We start from the raw sequence: 24281 nt of genomic DNA on the forward strand, positions 1-24281 counted from the left end.
GCTAAGGACGCCTGGTTTTACTAGGCGCCCTTCGCGGGTCCCGCGAGCAGACCAGGGTGCTAACAACGGGCCTGTTATTAACAGGCCTGTTGTTAGCACCCTCCCCATTCCAAATTGAGCCCTATGGGGGCTCGAATGGGGATGGCTTCCTTGAATGAGGAATTACCGGGTCCTCCAAGGTCGGAATGGCCCGGTAATTCCTCATTCAAGGAACCCGAACCCGGTGCACATTAAGGGGGTAGCCATGCCGCTAATAGCGGCATGGTTACCTCCTACCTTGTAATGACCCCAATTGTGTCCATGAGCGAACCCCTGAGAGCCCTCACAAAACGGGCCTCGTTCCAATGGTCCAAAGAGTGTCAGGAAGCATTCGAGTTCATACGGAAACGCATATCATCGGCTGACAAAATTGCCTACTATGACATGGTAAAGGAAACAAAACTGATGGTAGACGCCAGCCCATTGGGCCTGGGTGCAATACTAGCACAGGTGGATGAAGATACATCACAAAGAAGACACATCATGTCTTATGCAAGCAGGAGCCTATCTAAAATAGAGCAGGCATATTCCCAAGCCAAGAAAGAAGGGCTAGTGGTGGTCTGGGCATGTTCGAACATTTCCACCTGTTCCTATATGGAAAACAATTTACCATTTTCACAGACCACCATGCCCTGTTGTTCATCTACAACAGCCCTTAGGCAAGGATGTCACAGAGTATCGTAAAATGGGGACTGTGGCTGCAAGATTATTCCTTCAACATAATCCATCGCCCTGGAAAAGAAGATCATCCGGTAGACACCCGGTGAGTACAGTGACCCCTGCACCATCCATCTCGGATCGATACATCCACTACGTGGTGCATTAAGCAACGCCAAAAGGGGTTGGCAGTCTGCAGATCATCCAAGAGTCTGAAAATATCAGGCGTTCCAAATTATAGCAGGATGACTGAGGACGGGGCTCAAAGATTGATTATTGCAACATCCTTTTCAATGGTACCTCTTCCAAAAACGTACTCAAACTTCAAGTAATGCAGAACAATGCCCTTAGAGCAGCCCTGAACATCCATAAAAGAAAGCACATCTTGAGAGCCAGAAGAGATGCACACTGGCTCCCCATCCAGGAGCAGATCATTTTGAAAACCCTCTCCACCACCCATACGTGCCTGTCCAACAAAGCATCACCTTACCCCCCAAATGAATTGCCAAAGCCCACTCTTCCAGACTCACTAGAACCCTGTACACAGTTAGACTTATTGTGCCCAAAGTTAAAAGATGTAAAGCCGGAGGCTCAAGCTTCCCATACCTTGATGCTAAGCTCTGGAACAACCTCCCACCCACTCCGAGAGCAGAGAAATCCTACTGGATCTTCCGCAAAGCACTAATAACTCATCCTTTCACCTAAACCTTGTTTCCCCCATCACACCTTTCGTCAAGAACCTCTCTTTCCCACCGCCCAACTGCCTTCTCTGTGGATAATTTTCCATCAGGTTTTACACCTATGTAATGTATAATTCTGTATGTCTCCTATGATAACTGCCATTTGGTTATGCCCTGTCACCATGTGCCTGTATGAAACCATGCATGTATTACTTTAAGCCTGAATAGCACTCTGTACTTGCAACCGCCCCTCAATTTAATGTATGATACTGCATGTTTTATTTAATTACGGCCATTTTGTATACCTCCTCACCATATGCTTGTATGAAACCCTGCCTGTATTACATTAAGCCTGACTTGCACTCTGTACTTGCAACAGCGCCTCAATGCCTACGGGTTGTATGCGAACTCTACAAATTAAATAAATAAGTATACGTTGCCATCTACCTCAACAATATTCTCATTTATTGAGCACATGGAACATGTAAGAGAAGTCTTCAGACGTCATCGGAAAAAACGGTTGTATGCTAAAATCTCCAAGTGTAGCTTCCATCAAACAAGAATTGCCTATTTGGGATATACAAAAAGGTAGCAGGCATCCCTCTCTAGAAGGAACAAGGCATGATAACCTGTTCTGTGGTTTTTACCCACTTTGAAAGTCCGCAGTCAGGAGTGCAAATGGAAATTCCTGCTTTGCGAAAAGTACAGTGAGCTAAAAGCGATGGCTGCGGACTCTCAAAGTTGGGAAAAAACCACAGAACAGGTTATCATGCCATGTTCTTTCTAGAGAGGGGCACCTGCTACCTTTTTAGTTTTTTCTATTTGGGATATATCCTGTCTCCACAGGGTATAGAAATGGATCTGCAGAAGATCCAAACTATACTAAAATGGCCAGAACCAAAAACCGTCAAGGAGCTACAGAGATTCTTGGGGTTTGCCAATTTTTGTAGACAGTTTATTTCGCAATATTCCTCACTCTTGCTCCCATTGACTAGACTTCTGAAAAAGGAAACACGTTACGCATGGTCTCCTGGCACCCAGTGTGCCTTCCAGGCACTTGTAATCCGCCGTCACGGACGAAACCGCGAATGGCGGATGTTTCCGCGATGGAGTTGGCGAAATAGAGGTAAAGGGATTTAGTCCCTTCTTTGTGTCCACATCCGCGGCTCCATTAGCTCATACGCAGCGCTTCCGGCGGTATTTAATCTCCACCCCCCGGCAGTACGTTGCGTTGCAACCCCTCGCCGGATGCTTCCTGTTCCGGGTTTCCTCGCTCCTGACGTCTGGCAGCTCTCTTCAGATCGGCTAGCGTTTTTCCTTACGTTCCTGGAAGCTTAGTGCTTCTCCAGTTCTTCTCTCTGTTTCTGCTCCTCGGCTCTCGGCGCCCTGCCGTGCGCTTTGTTTTCTTTCTTTTCCCCATATTTTCTCCTCTGGGGTTTTACCTTGTTCAACCCCGTGCTCTCTCCTCTTCCCTCGTTCTTGTGACATCTTTCTCTTACCTGCTCTCCGTTTTCCATTTCCGGGTTCTCGTGCCCTGTTTCTTTTCCCTCTCTCTGCTCTCAGCCCCCGTAGATTTCTGTACAATGGAGGAGTTCATCTACTTCTGCATTACCAGGTGGCATCTACTTCAGTATTGACTAACTCCTGTCGCCTACCTGTTGTCGGCTCCTTGCAACATCCTGCCGCATCCAGCCACCACGCTTTGGGACATCGACATCGTCCAGAGTACACATTCCGTCAAGGGTTTTTTTTCCCTCTTGGGTTTTTTCCCTTACTCCGGCTTGGTTCCGGAAGGGGAGCCACAGGACAGCTGTTCCCCAGCGGTCACTGTGGCTTCTCTCCGTGACAAGCACGTACATCCAAAAAAAGAAAGGGACTACCTTTCCCGGTGACGCCTCCAAGAGGCTGACGACACCAACAGTTCAGGTGAGGAGAGTGTGCAGGTGGGGGAGGAAGGCACAAGGGAAGAAGCATCGTCACAGCACTCAAAGAACTGTTCACATCTGGTCCGGTACTACACCTACCTGAACCAGATTAACCCTATACGTTGAAGCTTATGCTTTGGAAGGGGCCTTAGGTGCCCTAGCCTTTATTTATTCATTTAATTGGCTTTCTTATAACATGCTTAATACCCCAGTTAGGTTTCCAAACGCGAAAGAAATGTTGGCCATTAAAGAAGCTTTCTTAATTTAACATAATTTATTGGAAGGGGCTAAGCATCCTACCTGTTGGTTGCCTACACGACCATCAATCTGGATTCTGAACATCCAGAGGCACGGAAACTGCTCTTCTGAACAACCGTGAGGAACTGCTTGCATCTCTTGACTCCAACTCTCCAGCTGTTCTCATTCTACTTGATCCCTCCTATGCATTTGATACGGTCCACCACTCCATCCTCATAAAAAGGCTCCATGATACCCTAGGTATTTTGGAGCAGGCTCTGGACTGGCTGACCTCCTTCCTCAATGACGGTCCGTTACAGGGAATTCTGGGCTCCTTCTCCTCCTCCACCTCTAATCTCTACCTGCAGCGTCCCCCAGGGCTCCAACCTTGCTCCCTTGCTCTTTAATCCCTAGCTTGCTCCGCTTGCACACCTCATTTCCACCTTATCCTCCTACTTCGAGTGTCATGAAGACAGACAACTCTTCTTCAAACTTCCCTCTGATCCTCTCCTTACTTCCCCCATCATTCCTGACTGACTATCTGCCATCCAGTCCTGGTGTACTTCCAATGATCTCTGCCTCAACCAGCAAGACTGAGATCCTTCCTCTAGGGACTCTTGCTCCCTCTTTCTTCCCCTCACTCTGGCCATCTTCTATGGGCTCTCCCCTTCTCCTTCATCGGAAGCCAGAAACCTAGAAGTCATCTTCGAGTTCTCTCTTTCCTTCCTCCCTCACATTCAGAACCTTGCCAAGAAGGCCCACTTTCAAACTCGACCTCCTCAAAGAAATTCTTCTTTTCCTCACTTTCCCACAGAAGCTCTGGTCTCTCTAGGCTAGACTACTGCAATAGCCTCAAGCCCAGGGGCCACATCTCTCCAGCCCTAAAATCTCTCCATTGGCTCCTGGTTACTGCAAGGATCAAATTCAAATCCCTCTGCATAATCCATAAGGCTTTCTGGGGCCAGGGACCATGATATCTACAACTGGCTCTCACGAAATACTCTCCCTCCAAATCTTTATGTTCCTCCGGCACCAACTCTCTTTGTGTCAAGCGTTTCGCCAAACAGCGAGCTGATGGGCGATCTCTTTCCTCAGCAGGCTCACTCCTATGGAACAGCCTCCGCCTTCCTCTTCATCTTGAGCAGGATCTCCCAAATTCTGGAAGCTCCTCGTGACCTTCCTTTTCCCCTCCTCCCTCCCTTCCTCCCTCCTCTGCTAAACCTCACAGTTGCTGAGATTGGTGACCAGGGTCCTTATGTGTCCTCCTGGGTCCTGGCCTCCCACACCCAATTGTCTTCAGCTTCCAGCTGCTAACAGCACTTGCCTTGGCACCCACTGGCCTATGCCACCATAGGCCTGCGCCTATTTATTGGCAGCTAACCACTCTCACCTAGTCACTTAACAGCTGCTTGCTCCCTAGCATTTCCATCTTAGGGTACACCTAGCACTTACCACCCACTCCCTCATCCCTTCTCTCTGCACTTGCACATTCTGAATGCTCACAAGGTCTAGTAGGTCCAGCTCTATCTCTCATTTCTATATTTGCTTTTCATTCCCATGTTCCCTCCCTGTTGCCCTGTGGGCGCTTTGAAACACAATTTACTTAATGCACAATAAAATTGAAAAAATTGAAAAACATACTATCAATGTCGTGACTGATCACAGCAATCTCAATTTCATAAAAACCACTAAAGCAGTGAACCAAAGACAAAACCGCAAAAACACTTCTTCTCCTGCTTTGATTTTACTGTCAACACAAACCAAGACATCTAAACACCAAGACAGATGCATTATCTAGAATGTGTAATGAACCAGCCAAGGAAGAAGGTTTACCGTTTCTTAAACCTGATAAAATCATCATGTTTGTCCAACCTGCTCGTCCACGATGGGAAAAAACCTTACAGCATCTCTATACCAAGGATTCCTGGAAAAGGTTTTTAGAACAAACTCCTGATAACACCGAACAGAACAGCTTGTTGTATCATTCAAGGTTTCTTTAGTTACCCACACAAGAAAGTCAAATGTACGCACTCAAGTCTGGTCATGATGCACCCAGTGCAGGACATTTTGGAGTCCATAAGACACAAATGAAACTAGAGAGAAGAATGTGGTGGGATACATTAAGGAAAGACGTGACAGATTACGTTCATGGTTGCTCAGTCTGTGCAGTGGCCAAGACATCCTGTCTTAAACCCATGGCCTTGTTGCAACCTTTGCCAATTCCTGAAGGTCCATGGCATTGTTCCATGGATTTTATTACTGATTTACCATTGGTGGCAGCGAAACCGTGATTTTGACAGTCATTGACTAATTTACCAAGATGGGCCATTTTATAGTTCTTCCTAAAATTCCCACAGAGCCTTCCTTGGCACATGCCTTTGTCCATAATATTTTCCGACTTCATGGCCTTCCTCGAGTCATAGTCACAGACAGAGGTTCACAGTTTTTCTCGCTCTTTTGGAAAACTCTTGGCCAACTCCTACACATAGACCTCGGTTTCTCCTCAGCTTACCACCCTCAAAGTGATGGGCAGACAGAGAGAGTGAATTAAAGCTTAGCGCAGTACCTTCATTGTTAGGTAACCGAATATGCCGGAGACTGGGTGTCACTGTTGCCCTTGGTGCAATGCGCATACAACAATGCAGTACATTTGTCCCTCCAAGACACCCCTTTTCATGTTTTCTATAGTTTCCACCCAAGCTCTTTGCCTATACCCATACAACCAGTCTCACAAGCGCCTTCAGCTACAATACTGATGAGGAACTTGCAAGAAGGGACTGATAGGGGAAGGAAACACTTGCAGCATGCACAGACTTCCTATAAGAGATTCGCTGACATGATAAGGAATACACTTCCTGTTTACAAAATTGGGGATATGGTATGGTTATCTACCCGAAACATACAGATTCCATCCTGCACTCACAAACTCAAACCCTGTTACATTGTTCCTCTTTCAGTACTGAAAGTAATACATCATATTTCCCTGAAACTTGTGTTACCCCAGACTTATAAAATGCATCTGGTTTTCCATACTTCTGTCAAGGATGGCACACTGTCAAAAGTGGCACAGGGCACCCAGATAGGTTTTGGGTGGTTGTGCTGATGTAAGGTGACAGATAAGTACACACACAGCGGGAAGTTCAAACAGAACAAAGAGTGGGCAAGTGTAGCAGGAAAATAAAAGGTACAAACAAACTGGATTCCCTCTTGGGGTGTATGCAGAAATGGGAAAGAGTGTTCCACGGACCTTAGGAAACTCCAGCCTTCTGCACAGATTGCTATAAGAGAGGCCCACGCTGTATGCTCATGGCTGGGAACAACAGCTATGGGTGTCTGTAACACTGAAACGCGACAAAGGAAGGGGCAGAGGTTGCCTGCCGGAAACCAACAGTCAAGCTCTGTACAAAGGGATCTACAAACGATACAAGAGAAGACAAGAACAGAAATATCCAGGGAAAAGGAAGTCGATGAGCAGACTAGCAGAAAGAAATGAAGGAAAAGCAGTATAACTGAAATGGGTAATTTAAGGGAAGGACAGAGGACTCAAGGAAGAGAAGGACAGGGATCAGGAACAGAGGGTGAAAACAAGGAAGAAAGCAAGGGAGCAGCAGCCAGGAAAACAGGAGGGCTGCAATAACGGATAGCACAAAGTGCAGGTAAACTGTAGTGAACTGCAGAGGACTGTAGTAGGCTGCAAGGCAGAGAGCCCAGAGGAGCAGGACAGAGAGCTGTAGTAGACGGCAGACAGAGAGCCCAGAGGAGCAGGGCAGCAAGCCCAAAAGAGCAGGGCTGCAAGGCAGGGAGCCCAGTAGATAGGGGCTGTAGGCAGCGGAGTGAAGCAGACTGCAAGGCAGGGAGCCCAGAGGACAAGGGCTGTAGGCAGCGGAGTGAAGCAGGCTGTAAGGCAAGGAGCCCAGAAGAGCAGGGCAGCAAGGAGTGAGCCCAGAGGACAAGGGCTGTAGGCAGCGGAGTGAAGCAGGCTGCAAGGCAAGGAGCCCAGAAGAGCTGGGCAACAAGGAGTGAGCCCAGAGGAGCAGGGCCGCAGACTGTAGAGGGCTGCAGAGGACTGTAGTAGGCTGCAAGGCAGGAAGCCCAGAGGACAAAGGCTGTAGGTAGAAGACAGCAGGGCATGATCGGCTGCAATGCAGGGAGCTCGGAAGGGCACTGGATCAAAAACAGGATAAAGCAGGAACAGCATACAAAAATTCGTGGCTCAAGGAAAAAAAGGTGCTGGAAGGACTCTTAATGCAAGAGACTGAGCTCCTGCAGGCAGCTGCTTAAATACCACCCTGCCCTGTACTGAGGCAGGCTAATTGGCAGCACCTGGAGCAGCACACCTGAATACAATCTGCCTCCTCCCACTCTGGTCATGAGATGGTGGAAGCAGCACTGATCCCTAGGGCTTCTGGGGATTGTGGTTGCAATGCTGACGAACGGGAATGGCCAGGAAATGATAGTACTTGCAAGGTGCATTGTGGTACATGTAGTTAGTTGAGTAAAATAAAAAAGCACCAAAGTCACGCAAATGGGAATTTAGGACCAAAGTGTAAATAGGAGTTGTTCCAAGAGTATTCTGTAGATAAATGAATAACAAATTGTCCATGATAGTTGCCAATGTGTGTGCCCATGGCGCAGGCATGACAACTTCCCTATTGAAACCGGTACAGTGCTTTCAGCTTTACTCCCCTCATCCTGGTAGCCAGCCACTAGCTGTGAGCTCGTCCAATATCTTTTAAATCAGCAAAACAAAGGGGGTTCTGGGAGTCGCTCTAGCAGCACGAGCACAGCCCATTGACCTGTTCTTGGGTGGATGACCCCCGGGAGAGTCTCAACCAAGACTTTAGCTCACTGTCCCTTTCTCAGAGAGTTACAGCTCCACCTCACTGATGATCCCCAACAAGGCTGAAACACTTGTATGGGGTTGCTGTTGGTACTCTTGTTCAGAGGAGAATTGCCTAGCATTTCGGTGCTGGACTGCCCCTGGGCAGGACAAAGACTGATATGCAGCAATATTTCTTCTCTGTGAAAGGGACAGTGAGCTAAAGACTTGGTTGAGACTCCCCCAGGGTCCATCCACCCAAGAACCGGTCAATGGGCTGTGTTCGCGCTGGTAGTGATACTCCCAGAACCCCCTTTGTTTTGTGTCTTTTAAATCAGCCAAGCTTTGGACTCCAGACAGTCACGGGGTTCCATTGAGCATCTGGTGCACTGGAAAAGTTATGGTCCCGATGAGAGGTTGTGGATTAGTTCACATGGTTTTCCAGGCAGACTAGTTATGAAGGAGTGCTTCCCTAATGTTACATGTTTAGCTCCTTTATTTGATTTTATTTAATTGTTTTTTTATAATGCGCCTAATACCGTACCTGAGTTTGATTTCTAAGCAAGGATCTGGGATTGGAAACTCTGTTGATCTACGTGGTCTTGCTTCCAAGACCAGCGCTTTGCCCCTGTGCATTGCCTGACTGCATTTCTATGTGTTATAGAACCCACCCTGTGCTACAAACAGGATTACCCCAACGGATGGTTCATGAATACACAACAGGAGGACAGGTAAACGTGTGCTGTTAATGTCTGAATACTTCATTGTATGAGCAGGCGCCTTATTCAGATGACTAAATGCTTCCTCCTTGTCACCCTACACAGCTCCTGTGTTGGTGATCCGAATTGGGGATAAGAAAAGGGATGTAACCAGTATGTCGCCCCTGCCGTGTTTATTTGTTCACTTTTCTGTCAAATATTCGGGAGGGAGGCGTGTAACCTTGGCAGTGGCTGGCCCTTCTATGGATCCTAAGGACACTCTTCTGCATCTATGACCGGGAGACCGGAATACTGGTAACGTGACCAGCAACCTACTCAATGCTGTCTGCCTGGACCTGGCTTACAGTCCTTAAGTAGAAGATTGGAAGGCATGCAAACTGGAGGTGGGCGGAGCAACTGAGTGGCAGGGCCTGGTTACATGACCAGCAGCCTACTCAATACTGTCTGCCTGGAGCTGGCCTACAGTCCTTAAGTAGAGGCTTGGAAGTAGTGAATACTGGAGGTGGGCGGAGCAACTGAGTGGCAGCGCTTGGTCACATGACCAGCAGCCTATGCAATGCTTTCTTGACAGCGTTCCAAGCTGAACCCATGACAATAACGCACACCAAGGTGTCAAGGATACCGGCTGACTTGATGGCTGACGACGGATGTCGTCAAGTCACAAGAAATTCCGCACACTTCAAAAGGATGGACGGGAGGATGACGAATGAACCAGGACACAGTAACACTGATTCGAGGACTCTAATGTTTCCTAAGAAGGAGATGGAGAAGAGTCAGCAAGTGACACTTGGGAGATGCCTGTAAGGTGCACCTCAGAGATGGTGAGAGAGGACCGAACTGAGAGACCACAGCGAGCGAGGACTAGACCACAGAGACTCATTGAGGAAATGGGATAAGTAGGGACTCATTGTTTATAAAGGTGGGATGTTGTGATATCATGAACCTAGGGAAGCTGTCAGATGATGGGGGCAACTAGAAAAGGGCAAGGCACTGAACGGGATATGGGGTGCAGGAAGGGAAGGAGAGGCAATACGAGGTAGTAGGAAAAGCAAGACTAAAGAGGTTAACTTCACACCGCTATGTCCGCGTCTTTCAAGGTTAGGGTGAGGCTGTGTGGGTGCTTGGTGGTGCGTGTGACCTTGGAGGTCCCAAGGTCATCAGAAGCACCGCCACATGACCCTCATTTTGCCCCAACTTCATTTCAAGGAGTTGTCGGATTCATTTTGTGGCACTCCAAATTATTTAACTAGGCAAGTGCGAATCAATGGTATGAGATGCCCAACCTGAAACTATGAGCGCTCTCACGTTGTTATTTTTGTTTGTGCTACTTGCCTACGTGAGTGATTGAATGTTCTTTCCATTGTCAAAGATGAACCACAAATCACAGATTGAAAAGTGAAAAATCAGCACTGTGTTGAAGCTAGTCATACTGAAGTAGGGCAACTTGTGGGCATAATGAAGCTGCGGGGGAGGGGAGTTGGGTGGCAAGACTAATTACATGAAATTCAGAAGAAGTTGATCAAAAGAACACATTCCACAGCAGAGGCGAAGACAGGGTAGGGCCTGAGCAGGCAAGACCCACCCAAAATCTGCAAATGCCCACTCAGCATCGCTGTGTGGGCGTTTACAGATGTTAATGCCACTGCAGTGGGCCCAACCACATTAGCTTCAGGAGCCACTTGCTAGGCAATCCTGGCTACGCCCCCCCATCTGAGCTCTGAGCTTGAACCCGTCTTAAATTCACAAACACATCCCACGCTTTGAGCGTGATGTTTGCACTTTTCCCTTTCTGTAGTCCGGGAGTTTCACCTTTACAACATATGTTTCAGTACTATTTAGAATGTGTCTATAGCCCCATTCCCACAGCGTGATTCTCGCAGGTTTCCTCAAGAGTTCGTTCGACTGATCTAAATTCCAACAAGTTCTTTTTTTTTCACACGCGTTCATTACATTCCTAAGGCGGTATATACGCATTTTAAAACGCTCAGAAGCCCGTGTCTCGCACGTTTCACATGTCAATGCTGCGTGCCGGTTTTTTTTGCACCACCCATTTCGTATACACGTGGACGCAATGTATAAACAAGCAAATGTATTTCAAATGCTTTCTGGGAGGGTGGGTATGCAAGCTACAGAGGTTGAGGAAACATCGGTAAATGACCACGTGGATTTCCCAAAGCAGGCTCGGGTTATTTCCAATGCCATGCTAACCTCCCCCTTTCAGGCGGCAGCCTCTATATTGGCCATAAATGTAAACACTTCTCACGTTGGTCTTAATGGGTGGCTTCTAAAATATCCTGTAATACAAGCCAATCCAGAGCATCCATTCCAAAATGCCCCATATGTTAGCAGTATCAGACAGAGCGCCTAGGCTTGTCCATAGAGTTGTGTATTGAATCCCCACCACGGGTATCCAGATTGTAGTCTGCCGGAAGAAAGAAAACGAGTGAAAGGAAGATAACAGGATGGGAAAGGGACCGTGGCAGTTTTTGCTGCCAGGAGCAGAGCCAGCCTTAAAGGGATGGTCTAGTAAAAATTTTTATTTCAAAAATAGATAGGCCACATTAAAAAAAAAATACTAGCATCCTCCGTTTTAAAACTTCCTATGTAAAATTTTGAGCTATTCAAGCTAAAAATTTGAAAAAGCAAGCACAGGGGCGCCGCCATTTTGTGAAATGGAGGCCCTCCTGTGCTGGCTTTTGCTTTTGCGGCACTAATGAAGGAAAAGCCAGCCAGCTGTAGTAAACAAAGTCTACCGCCGGGTGGCTTTCCCTTCATTAGTGCCGGGACTCGGAGGACGCGGACCGGAGACCAGAGCAGGAAAGCTGCAGCTGAATCTCGGTAAGTGCCATTTATTTTTTTTTACAAAAAATAAGCACTAGCTGCGGTTTTTTTTCTAAGTTTTCTGGGCTGGAGGAGCCCGGAAAACTTAGAAATAAAACCGCAGCTTTAAAAACGTTGTATTTATGTTTGCGGTCGCTTTTGAAGCGACCGCAAACATAAATACAACGTTATTGTGTTGGAAAACGCTGCAGTTTTTCGTTCCAAGTTTCTCAGGCTCCTCCGGCTCGGAGGAGCCTGAGAAACTTGGAAAGAAAAACCGCAGCGTTTTCCAACACAACCGCATGTGTTTCTGCCTGCTGTGGCTATCACTTTCGGTCTCCGGTGAGCACCGGAGACCCAAAGTGAAAGCCACAGCAGGCAGAAACACACGCGGTTATGTTTACATGCCGCGTAGTGTTTCTACCTGCAGCTGATTTCCCATTTGGGGCTCTCGGGCTCCCCGTGGGGAGCCCGAGAGCCCCAAATGGGAAAGCAGATTCAGGCAGACACAACGCGGTTGTTTTCCGCAACGCCGCGTTGTGTCTGCCTGAATCAGCTTTACCATTTGGGGCTCTCGGGCTCCGGGGAGCCCGAGAGCCCCAAATGGTAAAGCAGATTCAGACAGACACAACACGGTTGTGTTGGAAAACGCTGCGGTTTTAAAACCGCAGCGTTTTCCAACACAATAACGTTGTATTTATGTTTGCGGTCGCTTCAAAAGCGACCGCAAACATAAATACAACGTTTTTAAAGCTGCGGTTTTATTTCTAAGTTTTCTGGGCTCCTCCAGCCCGGAAAACTTAGAAAAAAAAACGCAGCTAGTGCTTATTTTTTGTAAAAATAAATAAATAGCACTTACCGAGATTCAGCTGCAGCTTTCCTGCTCTGGTCTCCGGTCCGCGTCCTCCGAGTCCCGGCACTAATGAAGGGAAAGCCACCCAGCGGTAGACTTTATTTACTACAGCTGGCTGGCTTTTCCTTCATTAGTGCCGCACAAGCCAGCACAGGAGGGCCTCCATTTCACAAAATGGCGGCGCCCTTGTGCTTGCTTTTGAGCTTAAATATCTCAAAATTTTACATAGGAAGTTTTAAAACGGAGGATGCTAGTATTTTTTTTTTAATGTGGGCTATCTATTTTTGAAATAAATTTTTTTACTAGACCATGCCTTTAATGGGGGCGAGCCGGTCGCCCGCCCAGGGCCCCACGCCCCCCAGTGCCCCATTAGCCCCCACCACGCCAGCTCAGGGGAGTCTTTCAAGGGCTCCCCCGAGCTGGCGTTGTGGAAGAAGGCGCGGCAGGCAGCCTTTTGCTGTTAAATGCGCCTTGCGCCATGGGTGCCTTTAATGACAAAAGGTGCCATTTGCCCCCCAGCACGTCAGCTTGGGAGAGTCTTTCAAGGGCTCCCCCGAGCTGGCGTTGTGGCAGAAGGCGTGGCAGGCCCCTCATTGTCATTAAATTCACCCGCGGCAGCGGGCTGATTTAATGACAATAGGGTGCTGACGCGCCCTGAGCGAGTAGGTAAAAATAAAGTGCCCCCTCCTGGACCCTCCCGCTGAAAACCAGGGGCGCACAGGGAGTTAGGGGGGGTGCCAATTCACCCAGGGCGCTGCTGCCCTCAAGGCCGGCCCTGGCCAGTGGATGCAGATTCTAAATGAGGAATTGGGGTGCCCTCATGGGTGGTGAATGTTTTCAGTGGAGGGGCCTACATATTTCCTCAAATTAGCACGAGTGATGGAGCATATGGAGGGAGCCAAAGATAACTAAGGGGGGATATTTCCCTCGATGAAATTTGCAGCACAATTTTTGAGGAAAAATGAGTTATAAAGCTATATAATTTTATAATTTACAATTTGATCTCTAGGGAAGGACATGAAAAAAATCCAGTAAATGTCATGATTCACAGCCAATCATTAGTGGCGAAGCCTAAATATTACATCAGATTAGTGCAAGCGACCGAACATAAGGTTGGTTCGGGAGGGAGGGGTTCACATTGATCAAATAACTCCATTTTGTTTATATTGTGCGGCAATGATGCATTTTGCAGCACAATATTTGAGAAAATGCGGCAAAAAGCCTTACAATTTACAGGTGGTTCCCTGGGATAACACATGAAATTGTTAAAATTGAAATTCCTGCTCTTCAAATAAATAAGCAAAATCCAATAAATGCCAAGTCACAAACAATACACTAGACTGGAGCACTTTACACCATTTTCATGAGGCTACTACGACCACAACCTATCAATGCCATTATTGGTCATTGTACCTCTCTTGCAGATGCTGCGGTCACAGGTCACAACCTATCAATGCCACTAATGGTCACTGTAGATCCTTTGCTTGCAGGTGCGGCCACAATCTCTATGTCAGTAATCGTCACTGTAAATCACGTGTATGAAACTGCTCCACCATCTATCTATGGCAGTAATGGTCACTGTAAATCACTTGCTTAAGCCTGAGTAAGGCCACAACTTATTATGCCAATTATAGTCACTGTAGAAGGAAAACTGAACAGAAATCAGTATTACTCTGCCCACCAACCTCCGAACTCCACCATACAAACGCATGCACTCACACCCTTCAAGATTGCATCTCCTCCTCGCTTTCTTCTCTTGGCTGGCTTCCCTTTCATTCACAACTTAAATTAAATTTTCTCTGCCTCGTTGTTAAATCTCCCTACCTTTCCTCCCTCCTCTCATTCTACACCACCTCTCACCCTCTCCGTTCTGCCGACCTCTTCCTCCTCTCTGTTCCACCATCACCCTGTGCCCCTTCCCGCTTTCGATCCTTTCAGCTCCTTGTCCCTCTACATTGGAACTCTCTACCTCTCCTTATCCGCTCGATTTCCACTTACCCCTCCTTCCGCTCCTCCTTAAAATCTCATCTTCTTCCTCCTCCCTCCTGACCGCTCCTTATCACTTCCTTCTTACTCTTACTCATGTTTTATCTTATTCTTAGTCCTCAGCAAATTATGCTGTAAACTGTTCTTGATTGTTTGATTCTAGTTTGATACTCATGCTTCTAATGTAATCTTGTTGTTGTAATATAAAGCGCTTTGGCGTAAAGTGCTATATAACATTTAATAAATACAAATACAAATACTCATGCCCAGATACACACAAGCACACACACTCTGATGCTAACACATACACGAACAGCTAGAGACTCACACAACTAGTCTTACACACACACACTATGCATTACATTCAAACACACTTACCTTCGGTCTTCTCTTATCCTCAAGCAGCAGAGGTGTACGGGCAGCGTGCGCCAGGCGTGACCAAATTAGGCATGCAGCACTGGTACACCCGGAAGGACTAGAATGACCAGAGAATGCCGGCACTGTGCCATGGAGCAACGTGGGTGTGCTGCGTTCTCTTTATTATTTCTTTTCTACTAAATTGTGAAAATCACAGCTGGTGCTGAGATTGCGAGCCCTGCGGGAGGCAAGGGAGATGAACCAGTCACCAAGGAGGAGCCAGGAGTGATTGACCCCCCTTCACCACCCTGGCTCCACCACTGGAAACTTAATATGAACACAGGAAGGGAGGGATGCAGCATGGGAAGAATGGTTTGCTATAGCATGGGTGCCTGTCAGACCTGTTCGGTGCACCATGGTTCTGAAAAAGAGTACAGGTGGATAGATCTTAAAATGTTATGAAAATTGAATTGTGTTTCCAAGGTAGATTTGAAGAATTGTAAAACAGTACAGTATGTAATGTTAGATGTGTAAGGGGCATGAAAGTGTAATCAGGCAATCCTCCAAATTTGCCGGCATACCTGCTTGGGTGTCTCTATACTACGTACCCAAGGTCAAACTCCAGAATATTAATTCAGTGACTGCCAAGTCCTTGCACTGAAACTTGTGGAGAATATGATCCCTTGGCCATTGTGCGTCCTTCCATGGCTAAAACATGTCTCCTTCATGGTTTCCCCATCCTCTTTACATGCATGCGCAGTGCCGTTTTAGCAGAATTAGGGGATTCCTCTGGCTCCACTCCCAACCAGTCCACCACCAGGAGACGGGCATCTGTCTTGCCTGTTTGGTTTGGGTCTCCGCACATCTGCTCCACCCAAAGCTCCCAACAAGCCCACCTGTGTGCGCACGGGGCAGATGAATGTCTGTTTTTTTCATTTCTTGTGCCGTTCTGTGGCATCTAGGAAGGTAAGTGACAGTGACCCACTTTGACACTGCAAAGGGTGTGTCCTCCCCTCCTGTGATACAGCTGGTGGCAGCGGGCTCGTTGGCTGGCATCTCAGGCATTGGATGGCGTGTCTTCCCTCCCGTGCCTTTGCAACTTAGTTCGGGGTCCGAACATTGTGCCCACATGGAGAGGAGCGTGCTCCCTCCCGTGTATGTACTCCTCAGCACGGGCCTGCGGTGGGTGTCTGCCTGCACAGTCAGGAGCTTTCTTCCTCTGGTCTTGGGGACTCACAGGTGCACTGAGCAAGGTTATGATGCAAACCTTTTCCAGGACCTTAGTCCGGTATACTGGTGCTGGATGCATAAGCTCTATACAACCCCTCCCGCATGGGGAAAGAGGAGGGTCTTGAGGTGCTTCCGGAAACGGAGATGGTTCTCCTCAAGTTTCAGGGAGACAGGAAGGCTGTTCCAGAGGGAGGCCCCTGCCAAAGAGAGAGATCTACCAGCAACTCGTTGCTTGGAGAAGTGACTGACCCTGAAGGAGTTGGAGGCAGATGAGCGAAGAGCTCGAGAAGGAAGATATTTGGGAAGTGAGAGTTGAAGGTATTGCGGCCCCAGGCCCCAGAAGGTCTTGTGGACAATGCAGAGGGTTATGAACTTAATCCTCGCAGCCGCTGGGAGCCAATGCAGAGATTTCAGTCCTGGAGAGATACGATCCCTGGGCTTGAGGCCAAGGACAAGTCTCGCAGTCCTGTTCTGGATAAGTTGCAGAGGGCGGAGAGTAGAGGCAGGCAGATTTAGGTAGAGGCTGTTACAATAGTCCAGTCTAGAGAGAACCAGGGCTCTGGAGACAGTGAGCTTCTGGAGGAAGAGAGGAAAGGAAGAATACCTCTGAGGAGGTGTAGCTGGTAGTGTGACTTCTTAGAGACATTAGAGATGTGAGGAGAGAAGGAGAGTGTGGAGTCGAAGATGACCCGAGGTTTTTAGCCATGCGGGTGGGAACAGGAGGAGGGCCAAGAGAGGCCGGCCAAAGAGCTTCAGGGAAGGAGGGATTGGGTGTGCCCATTAGTAAAATCTCAGTCTTACTGGCATTAAGGCAGAGGTCATTGGCGGCACACCACTCCTGGATACTTGGCTTTTGACATGAATGATGTCATCATGTTTGATCACAGAGATGGCTCACCAACTCCCCCCACAGTGAAAGGCTCTGAATGAGAGTGTGTCCCGAGAGTGCACCACAAGCTTCACTGGAGTGCCAGGCATGGGATCACACTAAATATGCGGGTCGGTAGAAGGAAAGCTCCATGGACAGCCCACAGTGCTTGCACCCAATGTGTATGTGACATGGGGAAGAGAAAGAGAATTTATGCGCAACTTGGCACAGCTGTAGTGGTTGTCTCTGTCCTATCCGACACAGGGTGCAGTGCACAGGGGAGGTGCCACACAAGGGCGTAGTCAGGGCGCGCCCATGCTGGTACTATTCTACTATTCTCAGTATGGACTGAGCAGAAACAGGCTCTGGTCCCATCCTCGTTGTGTCCCAAGAGAGGGAGGGAAAGGGGACAGGACTAAGAGTATGGGAGTTGTAGCCCAGAGCAGAAGAGTTGCAGGTTGCAAACCCCTGCCCTACGCACATCGCTCTAGGCAAAACAGTAATGAATCTAATGGTGTCATCACTACTTTCCCAGGAGCGGCTTATTCCCATGAGGCATTGGGATGGCAGCCGCTACCTGATTCTGACCCTGGGGGTGGCTATATGAGGGCGGATCACATGGGGGAGGCAACTTATGGGAGAGTCTCACGACATCATCGGATGAGACATGGTATTCCCCTTTTCCTTTTAAGGGTGTCCCTTCCATTTCTCATGCCTTAATGGCATGCTGTCATAGTTCTCCTAACTCCCCCTTAAAACCTACTAAAGACACGTCCTCAGACTCTACCTGGAAGTTATCACAAACATACTTTCCTTTTTCTAATGCTGGAAATTCTGCCATGAGGAAGAGGAGCCAAGTAATGAAGATCACGAAAGGCCAAGCACACATGCTGCACTCTAGTTGTTGCGTTCAGATTTTGGCAAGTGGGACATTTAAACATAGAAATCAGCTGATGAGCAGAGCCATCCCAGAGAACTGCTGTCTGCTTGTTGCTGACTGAGATACTGTCAAGTGTAAGCGAGATCCATGGAGCCAACCGGCTCATGAGAGGAACCAAGGGAGGCAGACTGCAGAGTCCAGTAAGCCACAGGAATGCAAGAGCAGGAAGGACGGCTAACTGACGTGCAGCTATACCGCAGAGCAGCCTCTGTGCTACTGGTGTCCAGGGGAACGCACAGCAGACAAGCGAGAGCCGCAAGGAGCACGGGAACCACAACACAGAGGGGGCGAACCAGAAAGGAGCAAGTGGAATGCTGACAGGCCGCTGCAGGTGGACCATGGGAGAGCCAATTCCTGCTACAGTAACCTGGTGAGTCCGCCCAAAGAAAGAGGGGAAACCGGGGCATACCGACAATGGTAACAAAAGGAAACACAAGTAAATTATATGAATGAGATGGAAAAAAGGGTGCCATATGTCTTAAAGAAACAGAACAGTATAATAATAAGAGACTCTCAAGTTTGCAGATGTGCGCAGTACGCATATCGAAAGCCCAGGCATTTCAAGTTACAAGTTTATGAAACCAAGTATATGTGAACAAGTGTTTTGCAAGTAAAGAAAGTCCTGGCAGGTGAGTATACCAGGTATTTCAAGTTACAAGTGTATGAGAACAAGTATATGAGAATAGATGGTTTGCATTCAAATGAAGCTCTGGTAAGAGAATTATAGTGGGCATTCACAAGTCAGAAGTGTTTACATATAAGACAAACCCAGCAAGAGAGTATGCCATGCAAATTCAAGTTGGACAATATATGAAATAAGATTACATGAGAAAATACTGACAAAGATATAACAAGAGATAATCAAGGAGTGGGGGTAAAACATATCCAGGAGTGGCAGAAGCCTGGCAGGAGAGTAAACCAGGCAGTCCACTAAGATTCAGATTGTTAATCCAGTTACTTTGTATGGTAATTATTTTGATTCAAAGAAACTCAGGGGCTGCTATTCAGTGAAGATAAATCCAGGAGAAGGGAATTACCCTTTTGAACTGTTAAATGTATCTACCAGGAACTTTTGTGTTGGAGTTAAACATTTCTTCTTATGAACATTTTTACACTTTTCAAGGCCAGAGACATTTCACTTTCATCCTAGAGTTCATTTTAGAATGTGATGGTCAGAAAAGGACCTTAGACACAGAACCGGTTGTTTCAGACATTCTGACAAAGGACTGACCAATTCGGTTTGTTTTGATAGGGAAAATACCTAGGACAGAGGCATTTTCCAAACCCATTTTTGTTTAATAATAAAAGTCAATGGCCAAAATCATGAACCCACTTTGTCTGAGGTTCATTCCTGACCCCTAACGAAATAAATAATAAAATGAAGAATGATATGGGAAGTATATTATGTCAATGTGTGTGCCACCTCTACCTATGGAGTTATAAAACAGTGTAAAGATGCCAGCCAATGCAGAACAGAAACACCAAAACAAATGTGTCATCTTAAACATCAAAACACACCAAACTTTAAAATATACCCCGACAATGTCTTTTTAATTTGTGTTTGTGTTTATTTAAAGAACAGGGGTGTCAAGGCTCTCTGAGTTACTTTTTAGATGCAGCTAACATAACGGCAAATAATTTTGCCATATTGTTAGGTCCAGAGTGAGACCAGATAGTGATTGTATAACCAACTGTAAGGAGCCCGGAATAAGACGCGGAAATGTTTTTGGTTACAAACTTTTATGAAAACAAATGGGGGTTGGAAAATGCCTCACTATCCCTAATCTGAGAGATGTTTCCATACCTTAGCCAAAACAAATGGGTCTGACCTTTGTGTGAGAAACCTGAAAGTGTCTCACCTGCTAGTCCCCAGGGATCTGTCATCCAGGTGGCAAGGACATGGCCATCCCTATTGGATCCAGTTCCTAGGGGTGGACCAGTGGGGGAGGATCACCTGGATGAGCGGTCTAAAGGGAGTGGAAGTGGGACACTGAAGGGTGAGATGCGGTATCCCTATACCTGTAACACCTTTTACCCATCCGACCAGGTAGTATACCTAGAAGCTCAACCACCCCCCTTTTCCGAAACAAGCACTGTCTCACGGACAGTTCATCATGAGCAACAACAGTCTAACACCAGACCAAAATACCTAACATGTTCCAACACCCTGGTCAGGCAAGCTCAGGCAATTACTAATCATTACTCACATCTGACTGCCATCACACTTCACCAAATGTGATGAGAGGCGCGAGCTCCACAGAAAAGAAAAGAAAACCCACTTTCTCAGACCTGCTTGCGGCTGCTCTTCACATAGAGTATCGTCTCCAGGAAAGAAGGGCGCAGTGTCGCAAACAAAGAAGCCCTGGTTATACTCCAGAACCCTCTGTACACTCACTCCCTGGTCGCTCTATTGCTACTTCTTCCGAAGAACCAATGCAGATCAGCGCCACCAGAGCACGCTGCTGAAAGACGTCGCAGAAGAGAAAAAGGACTATGTGCCTACTGCGGTTCAGACCAACACCGTCTCAAGGACTGCACAGAACTGCCAAACAAGAGATCGGGAAACGAATACCCTCGGCGTCAGTAGGGTCAAGCGACCGGGGGTCTCCCAACATTTCTCATCGTTCCTATGTCTCTCTTTCAGTTTCCTCTCCCGAGTCTAAAGATGACTCCAGACTCATGGTGATTCTTGTACAGCTTGACCTAGAGAGCAGACAAGTAAAGACCCTAGCTCTACTGGATTGTGGAGCGGTGGGTAACTTCGTTGACACCCTGTGGGCAGACAGGGTGGGTCTCTGCTGGATACCACGGAAAGAAGGTCAGAAGGTTGAAGGAGTGGATGGGTCACCATTGTCTTCTGGTCCTATTACCCATACCACGGAGGAACTTTCCTTGACGATAAACCAACACAAGGAAGACTTATGTTTTGACACCATCAGGGACGCCCATTTTCCCATTATTTTGGGCATCAGATGGCTCCGTAGACATAATCCACTGATAAACTGGGCCAAGAATCAGCTGTGTTTCAGTTCCCCGTATTGCGCAACCAACTGTTTTCTGTTGGAGAGTCGGGGAGATCTACAGCCGGTTAAGATGTTTTCCAACAACCACGTGGGAGTCCATGCATTACCCAGTTTTTGCTCAGGGTTTTCCGAGGTGTTTCAGGAGTGCCTTCATGCCAAATTGCCGCCTCATCGGCCAGAGGACTGTACCATCGACCTGGAACCCAATGCCCTGGTTCCGTTTGGTCGGATGTTCTCTCTCACGCAGACAGAGAAACAGGTTCTTCGGAAATACTTAGATACCAATTTGGAGAATGGCCTAATACAACCTTCAAAGTCCCCTGCAGGAGTTCCTTTATTTTTCATCAAGAAAAGAGACTCAGTCCGCCACCAGGGGGCGCCGAATGAAGACCTAGCTTCACGTCGCTCCGCCAGGGCCGCCTAAATCCTCCATAATCCTGCCGTTTCCACGAACCTTTTGCTGACCAACACCTCGGATCACGGTAGGGGAATGCACTGGCACCCCCTCCGAAAAATCCAGAGAAAAATCGGACCTGCCTGAGCCTCCCGCACCGTGTGAGAGCCCGGCCGGGGCCGCAGGGCCGCGAGGCAAGCCGCACGAGCGAGCCGGCGGGAACACCAGCCGCGACCAACGCAGCTCCGCCAGGGACACATCGGGCACTTTGAAGATCGCTGCGGGTCCACCCCCCGGGGCCGCGGGACTGCTGCTGTGGGACCGGAATCATCGCCCGGCGGGGCGAGAGGTGAGAACCTTCCCCCCCCCCCCCCGGGCCTCCGCTGCTGCTGTCGCCACCGGACCGGTGCCGAGGGACGCCCGCCGGGCCTGGAGCTGCCTCCTCCCCCCCCCCCCCGACGACCGTGCAGGCTCTCCCTCCCCGGCCCCCGCTGAGCACGGGCCGCCCGGGTCGAGGGGGAACATCGATTGCGGGGGAGGCACGCGCGGCAGCTTGGGGGGGGGAGGTGAGACCTTGGAGGCGTCAAACTACCGGCGGACCGAAGCGGACCTGCCAGGGGGCTGCTCCAAACTGAGCCCCCCCCTACCAACGGTCGGACGACCCAAAAGCACCCGCTACGCACTGGGAAGAAACGAAGGAGTACCCCCCCCCCCCAGGCCTGACCTGCCAGCCCGGCACACAAGTCCAACACCACCCTCTGCCTGCATAATCTCCCCCCCCCCCGGACCACACGACAAACAGGCCCAGGCTGGGCCATACAGGACATAGCACCGGATTGGGCGGGCCAGGGCCCAACGGGGGCCCAAGCAGCGCGGCGCAAACAGCGATAAGGCAACCCAGGAAGGAACCTCAACCCAAGGAGACACACCCGCACCCGCACCCAGAACCGCCCCACAGAGTCAGGATGGGGAAGGATCAGCCCCGTCGGGGAGCGACCCAAAACAAAATAGACAAATACACGATGAGCACCCCGGCGGCTCTCCCGGACCCAATTAGCGGGGTGGACAATGAGGCTATGAAGGGGGGTGCGACCCAAACGCTGTCTCTCACTGACATCATGGCAGCAATCAACGACTCCAGAACCTCGGTGGAGACCAAAATAGACGGGCTGGCCTCCGAGGTGTCCTTTGTGAGGCAAGACTTAAGGAACCTCACTACCAGGGTTGGGGAAGCAGAACAACGAATATCAGACACCGAGGACACGGTTAAAAGCCTGGGAGGCCGCCTTGAGCAAATGGAACGGAAAATCACCACACTGGAAAACAGAGCCGAAGATAGTGAGGGTAGGTCCCGTCGGAACAACCTCCGCATACTCGGCCTTCCCGAGAAAGAGGAAGGGCCCTCTATGGAGCTCTTTCTGGAACACTGGCTAGCTGACCTGATGGCTCCCAAGCAGCTCTCTAAATTCTTCTCAATAGAAAGAGCACACAGAGTTCCGACGGGCAGACCAGTTCCGGGGGCCCCCCCACGAACGGTGATCGCAAAACTCATGAACTACAGGGACCGAGACACACTACTGCACATGGCAAGGGCGACCGGCCCCATCACCTACAATGGTCACCGAATCGGGCTCTTCCCCGACTACACGAGGGAGGTTCAGAAGTCGCGACAGTCCTACGACTCCATCAAAAAGAAACTGTCACCCCTGGGCATCAAATATGCACTCTTCTTTCCGGCAACATTCAAAGTATACCACAACGGCAAGGTCCAAGTGTTCTACACTCCCCGCGACGCCTGGGACTGGTTGGAAACACAGGTCCTCTCTACTCCACGCCCGAATAGACCGGATGGAAACACACCCCGCAGGAACGATGGAGACAACAACCGCCCTACTGGACAGGTCACCCCACCACGCGAGGAAGCGGGAGAACCCGGCCCCCCGACAGACACGGGACACACCTGAATATGGGCAGCTGCGGAGGGCCAGGAATAAGGAAACAGCAAGAGACCCCTCCGACTGGCGGCCCTGGCCGGCCACCACCTCTTCGCCCCCGGAGGGGGACTCTTCACTGCTAGCTTTACTTTAAGTTCAGTGGTTATCTTGGACCACACGAGTTGCGGGGTAGGGTCCTTCTGACCCCCCCCCCCCGCCTCTGAGTTGGGGCTTTCGCCTCGTTAGTTGTTTTAAATGGTTAGGGGAACAGGTGCTTCAGGTTGGGGGGAAGTGCGGGGTGGGGGGAGTTTGGGGTTTTTGGAGAAGGAAGGGATTGGTCTCATGTCACAACCACCAGCAATAGTGGGCTGCAAAACAGAAGTTCGCAGAATTCCTTATACGAGATATGAGAGGGACCGACAAGTCCCCCCCACTGGCCAACACATATCCACCTGCACGGACGGGACCCACGGTTCACAGGCTGGGGCTATAGAGTTCGCACATGAAGTACACAAAACAGATCACCAAATAAGCACGGCAGAAGGGCTCAGGCGTCCATTACACCTTAGAACGGCAGACAAGAGAAGAAAACGGGAACCACTCCGCATCCTAACATGTGACACCAAACCAAATCCCACGCTGACATAACACAAAAGAAACAGATATCCCTATTGACTTGGAATGTGAACGGCCTGGGGTCGGGCATAAAGCGCAAACTGGTACTCCAATACCTTAACCGCCATTCCCCAGACATTGCATTCATAACAGAAACCCACCTGATCGGTACTAACTGTGGGCTC

Source organism: Ambystoma mexicanum, chromosome 12, assembly GCF_040938575.1.
Source record: "Ambystoma mexicanum isolate Mex_15411 chromosome 12, UKY_AmexF1_1, whole genome shotgun sequence".
In the NCBI taxonomy this organism is placed as follows: domain Eukaryota; kingdom Metazoa; phylum Chordata; class Amphibia; order Caudata; family Ambystomatidae; genus Ambystoma; species Ambystoma mexicanum.